This window comes from Bicyclus anynana, chromosome 26, assembly GCF_947172395.1.
Source record: "Bicyclus anynana chromosome 26, ilBicAnyn1.1, whole genome shotgun sequence".
Taxonomy (NCBI): Eukaryota; Metazoa; Arthropoda; class Insecta; order Lepidoptera; family Nymphalidae; genus Bicyclus; species Bicyclus anynana.
This window is the reverse complement of record NC_069108.1, coordinates 4,271,468-4,295,227: the sequence shown is the minus strand read 5'-3', so window position 1 is coordinate 4,295,227 and position 23,760 is coordinate 4,271,468. Positions and strand designations below refer to the sequence as shown.

The 23,760-nt window shown below is 37.4% G+C and overlaps 1 long non-coding RNA gene across 1 annotated transcript; it reads right to left on the bottom strand.

The window, feature by feature from the left end:
* Positions 1-1,278: 1,278 nt before the first annotated feature.
* Positions 1,279-12,616, bottom strand: LOC128199511 (uncharacterized). The gene is made up of 2 exons (XR_008252133.1): positions 11,719-12,616; positions 1,279-11,426 (listed from the first exon to the last, which is right to left on the bottom strand). It is a non-coding gene; the product is annotated as an uncharacterized LOC128199511 (long non-coding RNA).
* Positions 12,617-23,760: the final 11,144 nt, after the last annotated feature.

Genomic DNA, 23,760 nt, shown 5'->3' with positions numbered 1-23,760 from the left:
GTTAATAAGAATAATAATTATTAAAAAACACGTTTTACTATGATTTACATTCAATATGTAATAAAAATAGTATCGTAGTGAAATCTGTTACTTCGAAAGACAAAAAAGGAATTTGAAGTGCTGCAAGTGCTCGTCTTAACCCGGATAAAAGGATATTGAAGCTGCACTAAAAACCATTGAAGATAATTGAGATCCTTTTAATGTCGCGAAATCTAGTACCTTGTTTTTGAGGTATTCTCACAAGAAAAGTTAGGCGACGTCATGCGAGGCGTAGTAATTTTGACTACGATGTTTCGAAAGACACAAAGCAATATAAAGTGCTTCAAGTGCTCGGGTCTTAACCCGGATAACAAAAGGATCCAATCTATTGAAGAAAACTGGGATACTTTTAAAAAGCGTCATTTAGGATATAGGAGTAAAAAATGCACCAAAAGGCACTTTTTTAAAAAGTAGGTATTTTAAATGAAGAATAATTTATCAATTTGTGAAGACTTGTTTAATGTTTGCAATGCGACTTAAGACATGCTGTGCAGCTCGACCTGGGTCAAGTCTAGGAAATACGTGACCATCGTCGGGAATTAGTTGGTGGCAGACAAAGCGTACGTAAAGCAACCGAAGACACAATTACCTGTATCTATTAAGCGGGAAACACACTACCGACACCCGACGCCACCCGACGTGACCCGACGCGTGTTGGGCTAAATCAAATCGTGATATTTGATATGACCAGAAACACACATCTAACACCCGATACCTCGTGACGAAGCACGCTACGCGATTGAGGCTCAAGTTGTAAAAGATTATCATACCATTTTGTGTTTTCAAGTCTTAAAATCTCAAGTGTTTTTATTTTTATATATTTTTTTATTTTTCTTAATACTTTTTTGTTATAATTTATGGACCTTTTTTAACTACAGCCTACTATTGTAATATTTTCTTATTAGCTGATAATGACAAACTGAAAATGTGTATTAACCTACTTTTAAAATAACTTTATAATGTTTGACTGTAATATAATTTAACTTGTACTATTCAATTGAACTTAATAAATATTATTCTCAGTCGTACATTTTATATTTATGTACTTAATTAATTTTTAGACCTAAGATTTTTTGTGAATAATTTTTAACAACTGATTAGTTTAAGTAAAAAATAATTCATTTAAATTAATAAATATTATAGTACCTGGAGTATTGAACTGCACTATACAATAATTGTTGACTTAGTTTTAGATAAGTTAGTAAAATGGTGGATCATGACATACCTTGACATTTCAGAACTGCTTATTTACTTGAAATAAATGATTTTTTAATTTTGCACCCTCCATTTATTTGACTTTTTGCATACAGGAACCCGTTTCCGTATGAATACGGGATAAAATGTGTCTCCGTTACTCGGAAATATTGTAGCTTTCCACTAATGAAAGAATTTTTAAAATCGGCCCAGTTCTTTACAAGCACGCGATATCAGATTACAGAGAATTTTTGGCAAGCGACTATTTCTCTATGATCTGTGATGTGACGTGACTTGCAGCCTTGAATTTTGTTTGTTTCTTTTAGTTTATTTTTGCAAATCTTAGTCATTAACGTCAGACGAAAAGTTAATTGAGGTTGTTAAACAATATCCTGATATATTAAACATGAATATAGCTTAATACAGGGATAATAATGCGAGAAATAATGCATGGGAGGAAATGAGGCTCGTCTCTATAACGGCACTCCTTTAATCGCGAGCGACGATAATAGTGAAAACTCGCTTCAGTAAATGTTGGTGAAGTTGCTGCCACTTCACTGATACACTCCTTCAGCTGACTGCTGTTTCTCGGATTGTTGATGTAAACTCAGCACCACGAAACAAGTCCTGAAGACGCGACGCTAACGTCTTAATGACACTCAATTGTCATTTGGTAATGACGGTCATATTGTCATTTGTGTAAGGCGTTGTCAATTTTAGTTCAGGTTTTAGCCGCGAGACTTCTTTTATGGCGCGAAGTCTAGTACATTGTTGTTAGAGGTATTCCCACAAGAAAAGTTAGGCGACGTCATGCGAGGCGTAGTAATTTTGACTACGTTACTTCGAAAGATACAAAGCAATATAAAGTGCTCCAAGTGCTCGGGTCTTAACCCGGATAACAAAAGGATATTAAAGCCGCTCTACTAACTATTGAGGAAAACTGGGATACTTTTAAAAAGTGTCATATAGGATATAGGATTATTAAGGATTTAGTAAACAAAGCACCAAAAGGCACTTTTTTAAAAAGTAGATAGTTTAATTGAAGAATAATTTATCAATTTGTGAAGACTTGTTTAATGTTTGCTATGCGACTTAAAAGACATGCTGTGCAGCTCGACCTATATCAAGTCTAGGAAATACGTGACCATCGTCGGGAATTAGTTGGTGGCAGACAAAGCGTACGTAAAGCAACCGAAGACACAATTACCTGTAAATATAACACACGCCACGCGATCCAGCCGTTTCAGATTTGCGTGTACACAACACCCGACGGCCCTGTGAATAGGCCGCCAAGATCATTTGACCCCTTTGGATTATCTCTTGTGGGGTTATGTAAAGTCTTTCGTGTATGTGGACAAACCAAACACGATTGAAGCCTTACAAGATAACATAACACGCGTAATTCGTGAGATACAGGCCGAAATGCTCGAAACAGTGACGCAAAATTGGACCTTCCGAATCGGAGCCGCAGACAACATTTAGATGAAGTTATCTTTAAAATGTAAATGGCAAAGGCCAAGTTAAAAATTTCAATAAAAATTTTAAATATATGATGCAAATTGAGTGTTTTATTCGATTTTGAAAAAAACTACGCTTATAAAATCACCCATTATAATACTGCAATAAATTCATTAATATCTAATACACGCAGAGAATGCCTTCGTAATAGTAATGAAGACGCTGAAAATATTTTTTATTATATGATTAATAACAACAAGATATATCATATTTATTTGTTAAAATGCTTCTGTAATAATTTTCAGAAGAAGGACTTGATCATTGGAAATCAGCGTGCTCAATGGGCTTTCACTGAACAGGCTTATGCTACTGATGGTGCAGGAGGACGTGCGAGGACCACAGATTTAACCAACAAACATATAAACCCAAGTTCCTGTGATAAGATGAAGGTAATATGGAACAATCAACCAAAGATTACACGGTCAGGGCGCATCTCACCTTCTCCTTGTACGATTCATGGATATATAAATTAGATTGTTCAACAGAAAACGCACTTCCCAAGCATTCTTTCATTCATTAATTCATTCATTCTTATACCTGCAGACAGTCAGCAATGGGTTCCACAACCAGCCGCAGCACCGACCAAATTTTCATGGTCCAGAACAACGCCAACACAGACCTGGGCGAAATTACATCAAGATTACAAGACGTGATTCAATCCCAACACATAGAATTTCAATGGCTGATTGGAATTATCATCGGGATCTTGGCGTCCATTGTTGTTTTTGCAATGCTGTGGTGGATGGGGGCTGCATTAGAACAACGATTGCTGAAGGAATTGCAGAATACTTTAAGCCATTAAGACCCGGAGAATACAGAGAAGGTGCAACTGTATCTTGAAAGGTCACAAACCAGCGACACAAAGGAAGAAAAAGAGGCGGCCTTCTTCACCCCAGGCCAAACAAGAGCCATAATCAAAAAATTGAAAACAAATAAGGCTCCCGGAGCGGACGAGCTCCGGACGAGGTGACAAACGCCGCTTTCCGTCACCTACCCCGAAAAGCCATAGTCGCTCTGACCCGACTCTGCAATAGTATCTTGAGAACGGGCCACTTTCCAAGCGCCTGGAAGCTGGGATATATAAACCAGGAAAAAACCCAGCGAAGCCGGAGAGTTATCGCCCTATAACTCTACCAGCAATCTCGAAGGTGTTTGAGATCCTATCGAGCATCCTCAGGAGATGTTGACTCTGTTACGCGAGGCAACCCTGCAGCGAGTACGTGAGACAGCCATTGTTCGGTCGCATTCCCTTATATGAACGTCACCTACTCTTTCGCAAGAATTAAAACATTGTAATAATTATTTCAACACTTTTACTTCCAACTTTGGAGTAAACAGCCACCTACCTGTAACTTAGCTGTAGTCTCTATTAATAAATTAAATCATAAGTCAAATTTGGGTTTTCTTTGAGATTCTTGGTGCGACCATATATTTTTGGCGCAGTCGGTAGGATCGCTTAGGGAGTTAGAGAACTGAGGTACCTGACCCCGCGATCATCGAATCTACATCGTGGTTGTGCCATGAGAAGGGTTTAATTAGAAAAACGAAATATCGAAGATATTCGTGATGGTTTTTTATCTTTCTTATTGAATATTAATTGTTTCTTTTATTTAGTTTAAGTAGTACTAAGCTGCAAGAGTTTACACTAAATTTAATTGTGAATGTTACAGTTTCTATTTGAAAGAAGTAAATCCAGATATAACCAATCCTCTTTGTATATCTCATTGAGAGAATGGTGATTTGAATTAAATTGAGAGAATAGAGTAAATGAAACAAAAAATGTATATGACGAATTTGTTGCCCCTGACCCATACAGACTAGACATTTGCCAGAATTCTATATTACAACTAAGTACACGCTGCAATATGACATGGTTTTAATGTGTAGCTCATAATAAATATTAAACAGAATATTTATACAGGGTGATTCGGTCTTTAGTGCGGATATTTTTTTTCGTGGTTCTGTATCATTAATAGAATATAAATCTACAAACAGTTCGATACATTTTATGTAATTTTTTTTTTAATTTATGTCTCTAAAATAACAAAATAGTGTACATATTATTACTAAACAAGATATATTCAGCTTAAAAGTGATCTGGTGACGTCCTTTAGGTATCAAACGAAAATAAAATAAACGCACAATAGGGTGACCCTAAAATTCTGTTCAAAAGTAAATAACTTTAGCTAACGATAATTTTGTTATTTTTGAGTTAAAGAAAAAAAGAAAAAATACGTGATCATTAAATTTTGTTTATGTACAAAATATAAAAATATCCGCACTAAAAAAATTTTCTTCCTGTATAGTTTAATAAGGAAACTCTTTAATAGAAGATCATGTTAAATAATTAATTCCGATTTTGTTATATGTGAATGTGATGTAGCATATAAAATTAAAAAAGCACAACAGCTACATTAAGATAAGTGAATTTCTAACGCTTTACTTTCCAGCTGGCCTATTCGCTATTTAGATATTTACTATCAACCTATTAAAATAAACATCAAATCAATTAACAAAATGTCATTTATTTACTGAGATATCCACTAGTAAGGACCAGGATGAAATTATTACAAAGAATCTCAATTTTGTATAAGTCAAGTCCATACGTCAAGGATAGTGAATAAACCTGCAGGTGGCTAGCAGGATTTATAATATAATGTACTAAAATATTTATACAGGCTGTTCTGTTAGATCTGTGTGTATCACTAGATATTTTATTAATAGAATTAATCGTCCTGGACCTTAGCCTTACTTATGATCGACCATTAGCTCCAAAGGATAAATGACGACCATAACATGAGTGTAACGACGAAGAAGAAGAAAGCCCAGAGATGAGGCTCTATCAGGTAGCAACAGAAAACATGTCCCGCATCAAACCATGACCAAGAGTGAGGACTCGCTCATGAATCATCTATTATGGATGTCAGAGTTCTCCAAAACTGACGAGGCCAGTTATGTTTTCTACGATAGACTTCTCTTCTTGGTGTACCAGTTTCCGATACGAGGGGTAACACCTCTTCTAAAGAACTTACATCGCCCAGTTGATCACGACCTGCCAGAAACGCAATCTCTAAGCGGCCAGACTTTCGCTAAAAAAGTACACGCCACCTTCGTTTATTTCGTAAGATGGCAGTGGACTTTAAATGGAATAATAATGTTATGGGAGAGTTTGGGCCGTTTTTGGCTAAAAATTAATCAATAAAAAGTCTTGCAACTCGGCGATTCCAACAGGGCCCTTTGGAAAATTTATTTGGGTGCATTCGTGGAAACTGTGGCTCAAACTGCAACCCCACTACTGGTAATTTTTTGCAGGCTTAAAAACCACAATGCTAAGTAGTTTGGCTCATATAAGGACTGGCAATTGTAATATTGAGAACAATGTTGTTATTATACATTACCAGTCTCAGCACGAAGAAACACCTGCGCAGGAGGTGGTATGTAGCTCTCCGTCGACTGACCAGAGCTCTGAGGTTCGTCCGCAACGCAGCAAAGGCCAAGGCTGAGAAGGCCATCATCAGGACTGACTCAGCAAACCACGGCCATCCGGGGCTTAGCCCCCCTACCACAGAAGATCACCAGATGAGAAAGCTTGTTACTTCCGCCTTCGGCGGGCTTCCCACAAGCGGGTCTAATTAAGTGAAGGCGCCAAACTCCAATTTCTTCCTAGCATAAGCTACTGGTAGAACACTTCCTAGGCCTCAGGCCAACCCAAAGAGCCTGTACATTTTTACGGCAGGCATTTTTGTGTGAGGGATTCTCGAGTTGTAATTATCGATAATTTTAAAATATTATTACAAAATAGGCAGCTTATAAGTTTCCACATTGAAGATGCTTTTGCATCAACTTAAGTGTGGTCACTCAATGATATTCAAGTGTTAGAGCAAAGTGCCGAATCGCAAGCATGCGCTTATGTTTGTGTATTTTTGATATAAAACTATAAAAACAAATGCTACAAATGTAGATCTCTTTTTAGTACTGAAGAACGAACAAATATGCATATGTTCAATCAGTTCAAAGAATATAAAGATAACAAAGAAGCACTAAATTACGCCAGTTTAAAGTTAAATATAATAAATAAAGGAAAAATAAAAACACTCCCATCCGGAAGTAATCCAATGAATGTAGCGTAGCGGCTTAACGCTTTGAGCAGAAAGGCCACGTGCAGAAAGTTAAACTTTGGTCACGTCTCCCCCCGGACCCTTACGGGCCCGAGAGAAGAATACTGCGGGTTTTGACATAAGGACTGGCAATTGTGAGATTAACAACAATGATGTAACTATCAATAATTTTAAAACATTATTAAAAAAATAGGCAGCCTGTAAAAGCATGCACTTATGTTTGTGGATTCCTGATAAAAAACTATAAAAACAAATGCTAGAAATGTAGATCTCTTTTTAGTACTTAACCGATTCATGGCCCATGACGCACCTAGCGCGTCATGAAAAAACCTTTAGGGAGGCCAATGACGCGACAAGCGCGTCATTAGAAAATTGTACTAAATATATTTTTTATTCAATTTAAACCAAAAATCCTTTTATTTTACATAAAAAATAACACATTAGAGACAATAATATCAGTGGCCACTAGATTATTTTGGAAAGTTAAATTGTCAGGGGTCGTCAACCACACAGAACAGACAACGCTAAAAGCTAACGCTTTTAGCAATAGAAGTATCAAGGGGGCGTGGCCCGCGTACACCCGGGTGTGCGGAACATCGCAAACGTGTCCGCGCATGTACTAGCAGTCTTGTTTTGTTCTGTGACAAAAGGAATAAATAATATTCAACTCTAAAGTAAGGGTGACATATTTCATTTTTCACTAAATATTAAACAGCCATTTAGGCCACGCCCCTGGGTACGCTGGTTTCAATACAAAGAATTGACACTTTATAAATCTAGTTACCTCTTATATCTGTGGTCAACCACATGGTATATTTTTTTATTCATCCATAATTATTCACACACTAAAATGTAAAAAATGGCTAATAAAATATATATCTAACGGTTACTCTCGCTTAAAAATTGAGAACGAGGTGCAGATATGTTGACTGTCTCCATCTTACTCTCTACTTTCATGGCATTACACAACACAAAAAAAATTCAAAAAAGAATTTGATAGGAATGAAATATTTTTGTCTCTAACAGTTGTAGTATAATTTATTACAATATTTAAACAAATAGGGTGACTTTATTTCTTTATCTTCACTTCACAAATTTATTGTGCCTACAACATTGGGAAGCGTGTGACTAGACGCGGTAAAGTATAAGTAAAGTAGACCTGCGAAAGTGTTCCTGCGCATGGCGATTTATCCTTTCTGAGATCACTTCCGTGATCCGTGAATACTTGAAAGCCGTGATAGCCCAGTGGATATGACCTCTGCCTCCGATTCCGGAGGGTGTGGGTTCGAATCCGGTCCGGGGCATGCACCTCCAACTTTTCAGTTGTGTGCATTTTAAGAAATTAAATATCACGTGTCTCAATCGGTGAAGGAAAACATCGTGAGGAAACCTGCATACCAGAGAATTATCTTAATTCTCTGCGTGTGTGAAGTCTGCCAATCCGCATTGGGCCAGCGTGGTGGACTATTGGCCTAACCCCTCTCATTCTGAGAGGAGACTCGAGCTCAGCAGTGAGCCGAATATGGGTTGATGACGAGATCACTTCTGTTGTGCCCTTGTCAGACATCAGACGTGCTCTCATTACTTTTGACCCTACCGACGACATTCGCTTGCGTGTACCTGGACTCCCGTGATTTTGCATTAGTGACATTGTGGCTTGTGATACTGGACTCCGATTTTACGTTTGTGTTACTGGGAAATCTATCGAATTTGAATCAATCTACTTGCCGTTCATCTGTGGTAAGTTTTTTGATATTAATTTCTTATTTTTTAATAACTAGACAGCAGTAGCGGTGGGTATTATATAGTTTTATTTTAAACAGTATTGTTAATAAATAATCCTTTATTTAATTTTTGAAGAACAAAGTTTAAATTGTGATAAATTATCAAACAAAACTAACGTTATTTGTTAAGTTTTTTTTACAAACAACAAACTTACCAGAACATAAAAGCTCAACAAAATATAGTAGGTATAATGACTAGTAAACTAAAACAGGGAAACGTACAACGCAAGGTAAAAACAATGCTATTGTTGTATTTATTTGCGCCCGAGCGGCATCCCTTTATCGATAACGAGTTGCGCGGCATTGTTCTTAAACGTAATGACTCAGTCTGCACGTTAATACAAAAAAAATGAAATAAAAAAAATTAGGGACGTAAAGTTGAAACTATGTAACTTACACCTCGCATTTGATTTTTTTAGAACAATGGATCAACCGTCGACTTCTAGAGCAGAACAAGAAATAGAAAATATTTTGAGGACAATGGAGTCTCCAAGAGATATACTTCCAGACGAGGAGAATCTATTTACGGACCAGGACTTATATGGCATACTGCTGGGAGAAACTTTGGAAGATGATTGGATAGATTTGGCTGAGGAAGAGGTAGTTACTACCGAAAATGAGCAACCAGTACTGCGAGACGCGGAAGTACTTCAAGAAGGAACCTGGACCATGGGTAATCCAGCTCTTGAAAATATAATTCCGTTTACTGGCAACCCTGGTCTTAAAAAAAATATGACCGGAACTGAACCAATTGATTTTTTTAATTTGTTATTCAACAATCATTTTTATGATCTTATAATAACGTGTACAAACGCAAATGGTAAAATCCTGAAATCCACGAGTACAGGGCATACACGATTCAAAAGGTGGAAACCAATATCTTTGCCAGAATTCCAGACCTTTATTGGCATTATTTTCCTAATGGGATTAATAAAATTAAATCGGCTCACTGATTACTGGAAAAAACATTATTTATTTGATTTTACATTAAAAAACTACATGTCAAGAAATAGATTCTTCATGATTTTAAGAGCGTTGAATGTTCAAAATATTCCAGGCAATGAAAGCATTAAAAAGGTATGCTCATTAATTGACATATTTAATAAAACATTAGAAGAAATATATTATCCAAGTAAAGAGTTGACTGTGGATGAATCTCTGATATTATGGACAGGTCGATTAAGATTTCGTCAATATATGAAAAATAAAGTTCACAAATATGGCATAAAATTATATATGTTAGCCGAAAATAACGGTATCTGCATGAAAATACATTTGTATGCTGGGGCTCAAGATAATGTAGTGGGTGGTCGTGGTCACGTCAAAAAAGTATTACGTTTACTAACTCAAAACTATTTAAATGTAGGTCATTCTATATATGTAAACAATTATTATGCAAGCGTTGATATGGCCAACGAATTATTAAATAATAACACATATTTAACCGGCACTTTAAGGCAAAATAAAAAAGGGAATCCCAAAGATTTAATTAATACAAAATTACAAAAAAATGAAGCATGTATTATGCATAACAATAAAAATGTAACAGTGACAAAATGGCTAGATAAGAGGGAGGTCTGTTTCGTGAGTTCTGAACACAATAGTGAATACATACTTTCAAAAAATAAATACGGAAACGTTTCGTTTAAACCTAAAGTGCAGGTAAATTACAATAAATTTATGAGATCAGTGGACAAGCATGACCAAATGTTAAATTATTATTGTGCAGAACATAAAACGTTAAGGTGGTATAAAAAAGTAATTATCCACATCATGCAGATGCAATTATTAAATTCTTTTTTCCTTTATAATTTAAACAGAGAAAGGAAGACAACTTTATATGATTTTAGATTACGAATAATTGAATACCTGTTACCCAATAAATCAGAGAATATTCGACCGTCAGTTTCGGGTAGAATTCATTTGCCAGCACATTTACCCAAAAGAAATGGCAAAACAATGAGAAAACGGTGCAGGCTCTGCTTTAATGTCCACAAAAAAAGAGTCGATGTGTTGTTTGGCTGTCCTGACTGTCCAGGTTTTCCTGGATTATGCCTGGAATGTTTTAGAGCATTTCACAAATACTAATCATTATTGATTTGAGAATTTAACGCTCTAACCACTGCGCCATGGAGGTAGAATAATTGCTTATATATGATATACGAATTTCTTAATAATCAGGTACAATTAATGATCACTATGATTAATCAGTTCTAACATGTAAAACAATTAAAGTAAGTAATTATGTTGTTCCTATGAAACCAAATCCTTAATTACCTAATTAAAATAATCACTCAAATAAGCAGTGTTTAATTACCAAAATGAACAATAGACATACGTGGGTACGATATTGTAATATGTTTTAATTTGTAATAAATCTTCAAAAACTTAAATATTTCTTTCATTTACCCCTGCTTATAACCTTATCTTACATACATACTCGTAATGTATTAATTAAATTATTTTTTTAATATTTCTATAATATTTTGCATAATAACATATCTTTGAGTAATGTTAAATCGAAGTAATTCATTGGACACAAATTGCCCAAAATATTTGCAGCCGTGCATATCCACGACTGTCACAGCCTTTACATCTTCCGTCTGCTTTTCTGTGCACGTTGCACTATCCTTCGTTGTATTCTTCCTAGTATCCCTTACATAATTTGTTCCACTATCAAATTCCCAGGATTGAGAGTTCTCCTCAAATAACTGGTCATCCTCGCACTGTGTCTCTTGTTCCGTTTCCGGAATATATTTTCGTTTTCTAATTTCTGAAAAAAAAACATACCGGGAGGCCCATTTAGAACGGTCAATATGGAAAAGTCTAAAACTGTAAGACAAACGAAGATCTGACATTGATTTTCTAATAAATTAAATTGCATTCAAAGAATTTTGAAATGTCTCTTACCTACTAGAGCCGGGAATCAAACCTACCACTCTAAGCCGGAAATGTATAAAAATAATCACCTTGTATTTTTATGTCACCAATTTGATATAAAATACGAAGATTCTTTGATTTTCGAGCCAAATGTTTACAACTCATGCTGAAAATCTGTAACTTACCTTCCATTTCCTATTAGACACGTAGATAGTCACTTTAAAGCACACTAAACTAATTAATAAAACAAAACACACGGTAACAGGTCTCACTTTGTATTATTATACTTGAAACTACTTAAAATAGTATCAAAAACATTACCGGGTTCCAATGACGCACTAGGTGCGTCACCATTCAGGAGGGCCAATGACGCGACTCACGCGTCAATACATTTTATATGGGGCCCGGGCGAATAGATTTGAAAAATGTAGGTGGCAAGGAATCGGTTAAGAACGAACAAATATGCATATTGTAACGTCGTGGATTTTAATTTTGGTGGTCAAATTTGGAACCTCTAGGTTTGTTTCGAAAGGCAGCGACATCGATGAATTTCGTAGAGATTACGAGGTCCGCTGCTAGATGGCGCTTATATTAAAGTGCTCAGACAAATAAATATGGACAAGTAGTTGGAGCTTTATAATCTGTATATAGACTTAATATATGGTTAGAGGTATTCCACAAGTAACGAAAGGTATGGAATCCGAAACCGATTTTAAAAACAAATGTCACATATTATCTGTGCAGTTTGTTGGTTGTATTCTGGAAGAAAGATGAATCGGTAACTTTATAGCTTTGCTATTGGTGAGGTTTTTTTTTATGAAGAAGGTCCCGTTATCTTCTCGTTATATACTCGGGCACGTTCGAGTTTCTTCTTTTTGCTGGCTGAAATTTGGAGACATGTAGTTGACTTTCAAAACATTAAATTTGCTTAGAGTCAGTGATGTAAGATACTTGGTAAGACTCGAATTTATATTTGGTTAGCATTCGTGATTATCGAATTTTGTTGTGCTAAAGAGACAAATTCTTGCAGTTCCGGTTAACCATAAAAATTTCCCGTGAGATGTTAAGATGGCTACCTACTGGGAACTAGGGCGGGATATCCTTTTGAGGATGGGAATGTAATATATTCTGAATTTAACCTAACCTATATACGTGACCTAATGTAATCACACTTCTTCTTGGTACAACCACGTTATTATGTAGAAACGTAAATTGGTTGTAAACATTTGAAACGCCGGTTCTGAAACCTTTGGTCATTCTTGGAACATTTTTTTTGGAACCTGAGTTTACTATCACATTTAATCATTTGCACGCGTCGAGTAGCATGCTGTTAGCGGCGTAAATCTTGGAGGTTCGCTGGCCGCCAGACAAAATGGCGGACGGATGAATGCAACGGCAAGGTCAGCGACCGCGTGGTGTCAACGTCCATCATAAACGTCAGGTCGTACCTATTCTTTTTTTTATTTAATGGAGTCATTCTAAAACTTCTATTTTTATATATATTTTTTTGAAATGTTGCGTTACATTAATTGTTGGTGGTGATTCGGATAAACCGTTCAGATTACAATAAGATTTAAATATGATGATTGTTTGTGTTGAGATAACTAGACCTTTTTCGTGAGTGTTTAAAATGCAACGGGTTTGTTGTGCCTTTAGTATAAACGTGTGTAATTGCTAAGCGAACTTAAATGGAATCATCCTTGTGGATTTGGCTGGTAGCGATGTGAATTCATAACTTCTAGTGCGTTGTTCGACGGACCCACTTTAAATACCTAGCCGTGGCAGTGGTTTGGTCAACAAAAATCCAAACGCTATATCGACACCATCAAATCCCCAAGGATTGGTATAATAAAACAAATATTTGAGATTATCACTGTTTATTTACAAAGTATGTGCAAAATAACTTAACATTTAGAAATCCTGTTTTTTTTTATGTAATTTAACCCATTAATATTTTAGTCCTTTTAGGGTTCCTCAAGGGTTTAGCATTACTTTTATATTGTAAAAAAAGGTTGAAGCCAAATACCGGTGATTTACTGTAAAAGTGTTTTTTTTGTTTACTTAACCCCGCATCCTCCTACGGGTATAGATCCGAAAGCCAGAATCTCGGTGGCAATATTTGAGATTCTGGTCTACAAGCTGTATGTTTGGCTGGTGACGCACTAGGAATTTCATCCAAATCGTTTCACAAAAACCGGCCCAAAATAAAGGCTTGCAATATGTTCAATCAGTTTAAGGAATATAAAGATTACAAAGAATCACTAAATTACGCCAGTAAAAGGTTTGTTCTTCCCAAATCCCAAAACCCCGGCCCAGACAGAGAGTGGACTTGCAGAAATTTGAGAACAAAATACAAGAGACCTTCCCCTCCAGAAGCGCCTCTACACCGGAGGAAATAGTCTCACGTTATGGACACCACATCATCCATACGAGAGGCTTTAAAAGAAGCCACCACTATCATCACGAACGACGGCTTGAAGCCATCTCTCCTAGCCCGAGACAAACAACTGCTTGAACAAAAACGGAAACTGAGGAGTAAATGGCAAATCACTCGCTGTCCCAGAATGAAGACCGAACTGAACCAGCTCTCAGAAGAAATTCAAAACACCCTGCAAGACAGAGCAACCCAAGACTGGAAGAAAAACATAGAAAAGGCCAGCGGTGACCCCATGTCTCTACATAGGACTCTGATTAACCAAGACGCCAGAACCCAAACAGCCTCTACTGCACGAAGACGGAAACCTCCATTATCGTGCGGAGGACCAAACAACACTGCATTTGTTATTAAAGAAATGGAGAAACTTTTCGACTGCACCATTAGATAACGTCACGTCACGTCACCAGATAACGTCAAAAAATACATTTGGGAAAATGTATCAAATATATATACTGTGAGATATCCACCAGTAAGGACCAGGATGAAATTATTACAAAGAATCTCAAATTTGTATAAGTCAACTACCATACGTCAAGCATAGTGAATAAACCTGCAGGTGGCTAGCAGGATTTATAATATAATGTAATAGAATATTTATACAGGCTGTTCTGTTAGATCTGTGTGTAGCACAAGATATTTTATTAATAGAATTATTCGTCGTGGACCTAAGCCTTACTTACGATCGACCATTAGCTCCAAAGGATAAATGACGACCATGACAAGAGTGTAACGACGAAGAAGAAGAAAGCCCAGAGATGAGGCTCTATCAGGTAGCAACAGAAAACATATCCCGCATCAAACCATGACCAAGAGTGAGGACTCACTCATGAATCATCTAATATGGATGTCAGAGTTCTCCGAAGCTGACGAGGCTAGTTATGTTTTTTACGATAGACTTCTCTTCTTGGTGTACCAGTTTCCGATACGAGGGGTAACACCTCTTCTAAAGAACTTACATCGCCCAGTTGATCACGACCTGCCAGAAACGCAATCTCTAAGCGGCCAGACTTTCGCTAAGAAAGTGCATGCCACCTTCGTTTATTTCGTAAGATGGCAGTGGACTTTAAATGGAATAATAATGTTATGGGAGAGTTTGAGCCGTTTTTGGCTAAAAATAATCAATAAAAAGTCTTGCAACTCAGCGATTCCAACAGCGCCCTTTGGAAAATTTATTTGGGTGCATTCGTGGAAACTGTGGCTCAAACTGCAACCCCACTACTGGTCAATTTTTCGCAGGCTTAAAACCACAATGCAAAGTAGTTTGGCTCATATAAGGACTGGCAATTGTAATATTGAGAATAATGTTGTTATTATACCTTACCAGTCTCAGCATGAAGCACCTGCGCAGGAGGTGGTATGTAGCTCTCCGTCGACTGACCAGAGCTCTGAGGTTCGTCCGCAACGCTGCAAAGGCCAAGGCTGAGAAGGCCATCATCAGGACTGACTCAGCAAACCACGGCCATCCGGGGCTTAGCCCCCCTACCACAGAAGACCACCAGATGAGAAAGCTTGTTACTTCCGCCTTCGGCGGGCTTCCCACAAGCGGGTCTAATCAAGTGAAGGCGCCAAACTCCAATTTCTTCCTAGCCAAGGCCTACCCAAAGAACCTGTATGTTTTTAGGACAGGCGACAGAGTTTACAGGAAGAAGGCCTACCCCCGAACCTGTTCCCCCACACCTTTGCTTTGTGAGGGATTCTCGAGTTGTAATTATCGATAATTTTAAAATATTATTACAAAATAGGCAGCTTATAAGTTTCCACATTGAAGATGCTTTTGCATCATCTTAAGTGTGATCACTCAATGATATTCAAGTGTTAGAGGAAAGTGCCGAATCGCAAGCATGCGCTTATGTTTGTGTATTTTTGATATAAAACTATAAAAACAAATGCTACAAATGTAGATCTCTTTTTAGTACTGAAGAACGAACAAATTTGCATATGTTCAATCAGTTCAAAGAATATAAAGATAACAAAGAAGCACTAAATTACGCCAGTGAAAAGTTAAATATAATAAATAAAGGAAAAATAAAAACACTCCCATCCGGAAGTAATCCAATGAATGTAGCGTAGCGGCTTAACGCTATGAGCAGAAAGGCCACGTCTCCCCCCGGACCCTTACGGGCCCGAGAGAAGAATACTGCGGGTTTTGACATAAGGACTGGCAATTGTGAGATTAACAACAATGATGTAACTATCAATAATTTTAAAACATTATTAAAAAAATAGGCAGCCTGTAAAAGCATGCACTTATGTTTGTGGATTCCTGATAAAAAACTATAAAAACAAATGCTAGAAATGTAGATCTCTTTTTAGTACTTAAGAACGAACAAACATGCATATGTTCAATCAATTCAAGGAATATAAAGATTACAAAGAATCACTAAATTACACCAGTAAAAGGTTTGTTCTTCCCAAATCCCAAAACCCCGGCCCAGACGGAGAGTGGACTGGCAGAAATTTGAGAACAAAATACAAGAGACCTTCCCCTCCAGAAGCGCCTCTACACCGGAGGAAATAGTCTCACGTTATGGACACCACATCATCCATACGAGAGGCTTTAAAAGAAGCCACCACTGTCATCACGAACGACGGCTTGAAGCCATCTCTCCCAGCCCGAGACAAACAACTGCTTGAACAAAAACGGAAACTGAGGAGTAAATGGCAAATCACTCGCTGTCCTAGAATGAAGACCGAACTGAACCAGCTCTCAGAAGAAATTCAAAACACCCTGTAAGACAGAGCAACCCAAGACTGGGAGAAAAACATAGAAAAGGCCAGCGGTGACCCCATGTCTCTACATAGACTCTGATTAACCAAGACGCCAGAACCCAAACGGCCTCTACTGCACGAGGACGGAAACCTCCGTTATCGTGCGGAGGACCAAACAACACTGCATTTGTTATTAAAGAAATGGAGAAACTTTTCGACTGCACCATTGGACTAGCATCACCAGATAACGTCAAAAAATACATTCGGGAAAATGTATCAAATATATATACTGTGAGATATCCACCAGTAAGGACCAGGATGAAATTATTACAAAGAATCTCAAATTTGTATAAGTCAACTACCATACGTCAAGCATAGTGAATAAACCTGCAGGTGGCTAGCAGGATTTATAATATAAAGTAAAACTGTGGCTCAAACTGCAACCCCACTACTGGTCAATTTTTCGCAGGCTTAAAACCACAATGCAAAGTAGTTTGGCTCATATAAGGACTGGCAATTGTAATATTGAGAACAATGTTGTTATTATACCTTACCAGTCTCAGCATGAAGCACCTGCGCAGGAGGTGGTATGTAGCTCTCCGTCGACTGACCAGAGCTCTGAGGTTCGTCCGCAACGCTGCAAAGGCCAAGGCTGAGAAGGCCATCATCAGGACTGACTCAGCAAACCACGGCCATCCGGGGCTTAGCCCCCCTACCACAGAAGACCACCAGATGAGAAAGCTTGTTACTTCCGCCTTCGACGGGCTTCCCACAAGCGGGTCTAATCAAGTGAAGGCGCCAAACTCCAATTTCTTCCTAGCATAAGCTACTGGTAGAACACTTCCTAGGCCTCAGGCCAACCCAAAGAGCCTGTACATTTTTACGGCAGGCGACAGAGTTTACAAGGGGGGGCTTGTGTGAGGGATTCTCGAGTTGTAATTATCGATAATTTTAAAATATTATTACAAAATAGGCAGCTTATAAGTTTCCACATTGAAGATGCTTTTGCATCATCTTAAGTGTGGTCACTCAATGATATTCAAGTGTTAGAGGAAAGTGCCGAATCGCAAGCATGCGCTTATGTTTGTGTATTTTTGATATAAAACTATAAAAACAAATGCTACAAATGTAGATCTCTTTTTAGTACTGAAGAACGAACAAACATGCATATTAGGGTGTCCCTTATTATTCAAAGTTTTAAATTTGTAACGCATAGGTCCTAGTTTTGTTCATTTGCCTCTAAAACACTCGAAAATAATTTTTTACCTTAATTGAAGAACGATAACCCGTGCCGACTTGCATCGAAACATTTTCATACATAGTACTGGCGCATACTCCCGGTATTTGTCATTTGTTGACAATTATTCTCACGATTAACACATATTGTTTTACATTTTTAAGATGGCAGTGGATTTAAGAAGTAACAAAAAATGTATTTATTTAGTTCGTAACGCGAATTATCAAATAACAGGCGCCAAGTTACCGTCAAATTGTCAAGTTCTAGCAGTACTTTTGTTTAACATTCGCGAAGTGAAATTGTCTGTTAGTGAAAGCGCTAATCTCGTCATTCGGGAGTATATTGTATATTGAAAAAAAGCTAGAATCCCTACCAGAGCTATACCTAACTAGGTAAAAAAACTTGTTGATCTTCACCATGCTTGGTTTGCTTTGATTATTTGACATAGCGCACGCTGATGCTTTAGAACGAATTAAAATTGAAGAAGACAAAATATTTTCACAAAAACAATGAGAACCTGAGCATCCAGGGTGTTTAGCGGGTGTAGACAAAGAGTTGGCCGAAAAAAAAAGAAAGGGCAAGACAATACAAATTAAATGAAGAGAAAAAAAGATGTGAGCAAATGTATTATGGAGGTTTATCGTCATCAGTTAGAACGCAACATGTTATTCAAACGGAGGGACATCAAAAACAACTTACCAGCTCTAATGAAAGTTTTGAGGACCACTTGGCATCCACCTCTGTTTGAGAGGTGGATGTTGAGTGAGGGTAAGTTCAGAAAATACTACAAAAAGAGGAAGGAAAGACTTCATCACGCCCAAGATAGTTGCAGCTTTAGATAGATCAATTAAGCATAAGGGATTCTGTCTATAAACTTCAGGCTGTGGTAGAAGCACTAGATCTTGGCTGTGATGATTACCCGACAAACATGTCGTCTATTTAACGTATTCGCACACAGGGTCGAAAGGATAGAGCGGTATCTATTAAATCCGATTTTCAGAATAATATGCTTGAAATGGTGACCGTTCACTGGGATGGGAAATTTTTACCTGGACTTGATGTAAGAAGTTCTAAAGAAACGCCTGCCAATTTTAATTTCATTTGGAGAAATTTATAAATTGTTAATACTGTCTTATTTATTGTTGCAGGAAAATCATTAAGTGATTTTGTGTCTGTCAAGAGCACAAATTTATTTATTCGATTAAAAATTGATAGGGCGTTCCTCCAGACACCTATTTCTATATGGGATGACATAGGGGATGGGGTGTTACCTATACAGTAGCAAAAAGGAAAGTGCTTTCTTTAAGGGCTGTTAATGATACGGCTATAAAGAGCTATAAAACTTATGCAAAATTTTCGTGGTTTGATACTGCAAAGGAAGAGCAAAAGCAATTTTTTCTTCGTTGTGTTTAGGAGCATAGAACTCTGTACCCGGACTGTAAAAAGAGACTTATCCTAAAGAAACTATCCTCCCTGATCTGTAATTTTATCTTTTAGTAAATATTTTATACAAAATTGAGTATTTCAATTTATTTAGTTATATAACGGAAAGGGTCAAAAACCGCAATTTTTCAAATCTTCCGGGCTCTGTCGGCACGGGTTACCGTTGACGTAGGAAGCTTAAATTTTGTATTTAAGTTAGTCTAGGTAGTCTAAAAAGAAATAGGGGGTATGCGTTTTAATATCTAAAAATAAAATTTTTTTGCCCATATAAGGGACACCCTAATGCATATGTTCAATCAGTTTAAGGAATATAAAGATTACAAAGAATCACTAAATTACGCCAGTAAAAGGTTTGTTCTGTGTGGAACAATGTGCCCACCTTTAATAATAACTAGCGGGCGCCCGCGACTTCATCCGCGTTGAATTAAATTTTTTACAAATCCCGCGGATTCATGGATTTTTCCGGGATGAAAGTAGCCTATGTGTTAATCCAAAGCAAAATCTATTTTCTTTCCAAATTACAGCTAAATCGCCGCAAAATTGACCAAGTTTCATCTCCTATTTTATCCCCTTGGGGGGAAAATTGATCAAAATCCTTTCTTAGCGGATGCCTACGTCATAACATCTACCTATATGCCAAATTTCAGCCTTATCCGTCTAGTGGTTTGGGCTGTTCGTGTAGGATCACTATGTCAGTCGTCACCTTTGAGTTTTATATATTTAGATTATCTACTAATGCACATAAAGACTTAATAATTTTTGATTTCTTAAGTGTTGCTAAAAAAAAAAAAAAACACTCCCACCCGGGAGTAATCCAATGTTTGTACCGTCTTAACGCTATGAGCAGAAAGGCCACGTGCAGAAAGGTAAACAAACTTTGGTCACATCTCCCGCCGGACCCTTACGGGCCGAGAGAAGAATACTATGGGTTTGGCTCACATAAGGACTGGGAATTGTGAAATAAACAACAACGATGTAACTATCGATAATTTTAAAATATTATTAAAAAATAGGCAGCCTGTAATTTATCACATCAAGAAGCATTTGCATCTTCTTAAGTGTAGTCACTCAATGATATTCATGATGAAGTGTTACAGAAAAGTGCCGAATCGCAAGCATGCGCTTATGTTTGTGGTATTCTGTTAATAAAAACGGTTGTCTGTAAAGTCGGTTTACTGACGATAGTTGAACGTGAAGATGCAGCAACAACTCGACGACCTAACAGACTGGCTTCAAAAATCTATCTGTGAATGTGGGGAAGACGCAAGCGAAAGTTTTGGGCAAACCATCCCGCCACCGCCCCTCAAAATGGAAGACACAGAAATCGCATGGGCTCCCACGGTCAATTACCTGGGAGTGACCCTAGAAAGATCTCTCTTAATGAGAAACCATATAAGGAAGATCTCTGGACAAGCCAGAGCCTACGCTCTACTCCTCCGCCCAGTGCTAACCTCACGCCTTCCAACCGTAGCTGGGGGTGTACAAAATATATACGATACACCAGCTTGGTACGCCTTCGCGCGTGGATCAAACAGGAAGACTCTACGAGCCCAACAAAACCTGGTGCTAAGAAGGATTGTGGAGGCCCCCCGGTACGTCAGAAACCGGACCATCGCCAGGGACCTGCAACCGAGGATCTCGACTCAACCATAAGGGGCATAGCTAAGAGACTCTGCACGGACGGACACGGCACTACAACCTCACATCAGGGACATAGCACCGCGGCACTAAACACCACCGGATAAGCTGGCATTTCCCAGAGATCTTCTGGACGAAAAAGAGAGATCCGTTGACTCGGACCCGACAGTCATTATATAAGAAAATATGTGACAACCAATAAAACCCTCAACAGGGGGCTCATCCAATGACCGTGTCATCTTAATGATACGCGGACAGGAGGCAAAACGCCTCGGATGTCCTTCCCCCCGAGCCCGAGAGAAGACCACTTCGTCCATCGTCAGCAGCGGCAGCCCTGAGAGCGGCGGCGGGGCAAGCAGCACCGACTACTCACGCTCACCCAGCCCTAGCGTGTTGGATAACTTTTTTTGTGAATGACAACTTAATGAATTTTCTTTTTGTGTTGTGATTCTGTCTTTCATTCATACATATATACATATTTGATTTCCCTATTATTATTCATTACTGGTTATTAGTTATCATTCTAGTTAGATTGTGGTTTATACTTGATTATTCAGTTTTTTCATTACATGTGTTTGTATTCATATGAGTCGCCGGACTAACTCATGAAGTAGTTCTATTTTTATTTATGTAAAAGTCACTTTATTATGGTAACCTGTTGGTAAATTGGTGACTTTTGATATGACCTCGTGAGTTTTGGTTCCGGCAGAAACTGAAGCTAAATAATATTTATTCACCAAATATTTCACATATTTCACCAAAAGCCTCAAACGAAATTGTGAGTGGTCAATACAAAAATACATCAGTTTTGTGAAATGTTTTGTAAATATCTCATTGATTTTACTTGTAGGGGTTCGTTTATGCTGACGTACGTATTGTAACCATTACGTAGTGGAAAGCGCACATACGTCAGACACTTCCCGCGACTCGCGATATTCAGTTGTTTGTAACATTAAACAATACATATCATACTACACTAAAGTGCCTCATTAAAAGCAACCCTGAATAATCAGCACATAGTACTAAACTTACTAAAGAAGCTACAAAAGTTACTAAAGTGGTGACCACCGACCGTCCCAGTGAACACAGAACTTTTGAAAATTAAATAAATAAAGTGACAGCAGAAGCAAAAACAATAGATCTTAACTGTTATATATTTCATGAAAAGTAAATACAATATCTAGCTATTTTAGTTCATTATCTAACACATTCTGGCAACAAAGAAAGACAGACAGAACTGACACATAGAAATGGTTATTACTAGCGAACACTAAATAATAAATATCATTCTGCACTAAAGTGCCTCATTAAAAGCAACCCTGAATAATCAGCACATAGTACTAAACTTACTAAAGAAGCTACAAAAGTTACTAAAGTGGTGACCACCGACCGTCCCAGTGAACACAGAAATTTTGAAATTTAAATAAATAAATAAAAAGTGACAGCAGAAACAATAGATCTTAACTGTTGTATATTTTTCTATTCCATGAAAAGAAAATACAATATCTAGCTATTTTAGTTCATTATCTAACACATTCTGGCAACAAAGAAAGACAGACAAAACTGACACTAATGGAAATAATAGTTATTACTAGCTATCGTGTAATGGTATATGCAATGTATAGTATTTACAATTACACAATAGCTAGCTATTTTAGTTTGCTACCTTACCTAGTCTGAAAACAAAGACAGATAGAACTGACACATAAAAACCATACCTAAATATTACTAGCTATTGTATATTTATTTGTAAATACAATGAAATATATTTACAATGGCTAGCTATTTCAGTCTGTTTCCTAACAGTCTGAACTGACACAAGAATATAAATAGATATATTACTAGCTTTTGTATGTTTGTATGCACAAAGTATATACAATAGCTAGCTATTTTAGTTACATACTTATCAAAAATCTGGCAACAAAAAAGGCAGAACTGGGATGTGCAAACATTAGATAATGTTACCAGCTACCAGCTATTGAGGAATGAAAATCTTAAATCTATTGTGATCAGTGTATGGTTAAAACAACAAATATTGAGTTGAAACAACACGAGTCGCCACAAGTTCGTCAACAAGTCAAAGCAGGCTCAAAATCAAATTGTGGTAAACCCTATTAAATCCTAGGTTTTGCACCTGATTGGACTTTGTTAATGGATACAAATGAAAAACATTTTAAAATTCCAGATGGTTGTCGCTATTTCAATATCTAGACCAGACATTTTTCTTTTTTACAAACAACTAAGCATATAGTACTTTTAGAGCTTACTGTGCCGTATGAGACAATCATTCTGAAGACAATCATTCTGTATAAAAGTGATTAAATATTATGACCTAACAAATAAACTAACTAAAAATGGGTATGTAGTTAGTCTGTACGCTGTAGAAGTAGGTGTGAGAGGATTACCAGCAAAATTTCTCTTTAACTTGCTTAAAGACCTTGACCTCTCTAGAACTCAAGCAAGTTCTATAATCAAGTGGATATCCAAAGGTGCTCTAGGAGGGTCTCACCAAATTTGGCTAAGCAGGGAGAACAACACGAGCGGAGAAGGGGAGTGTTAATTGATTGTCAATGAATTCCTTAACTCTATGTCCTATGACCACGAATCTACAACTCTGCATGGATTTTTTCTCTATCACATAATCCAGACTTTTCAAAAGTGCTTATAAACTAAGCCTAATTGAAATAAAATAAATTTTGAATGGACCCAGCACCCGCATGGTGAATCCATGGCATGCTGAGATATTAGTCTCATAAACAGCTC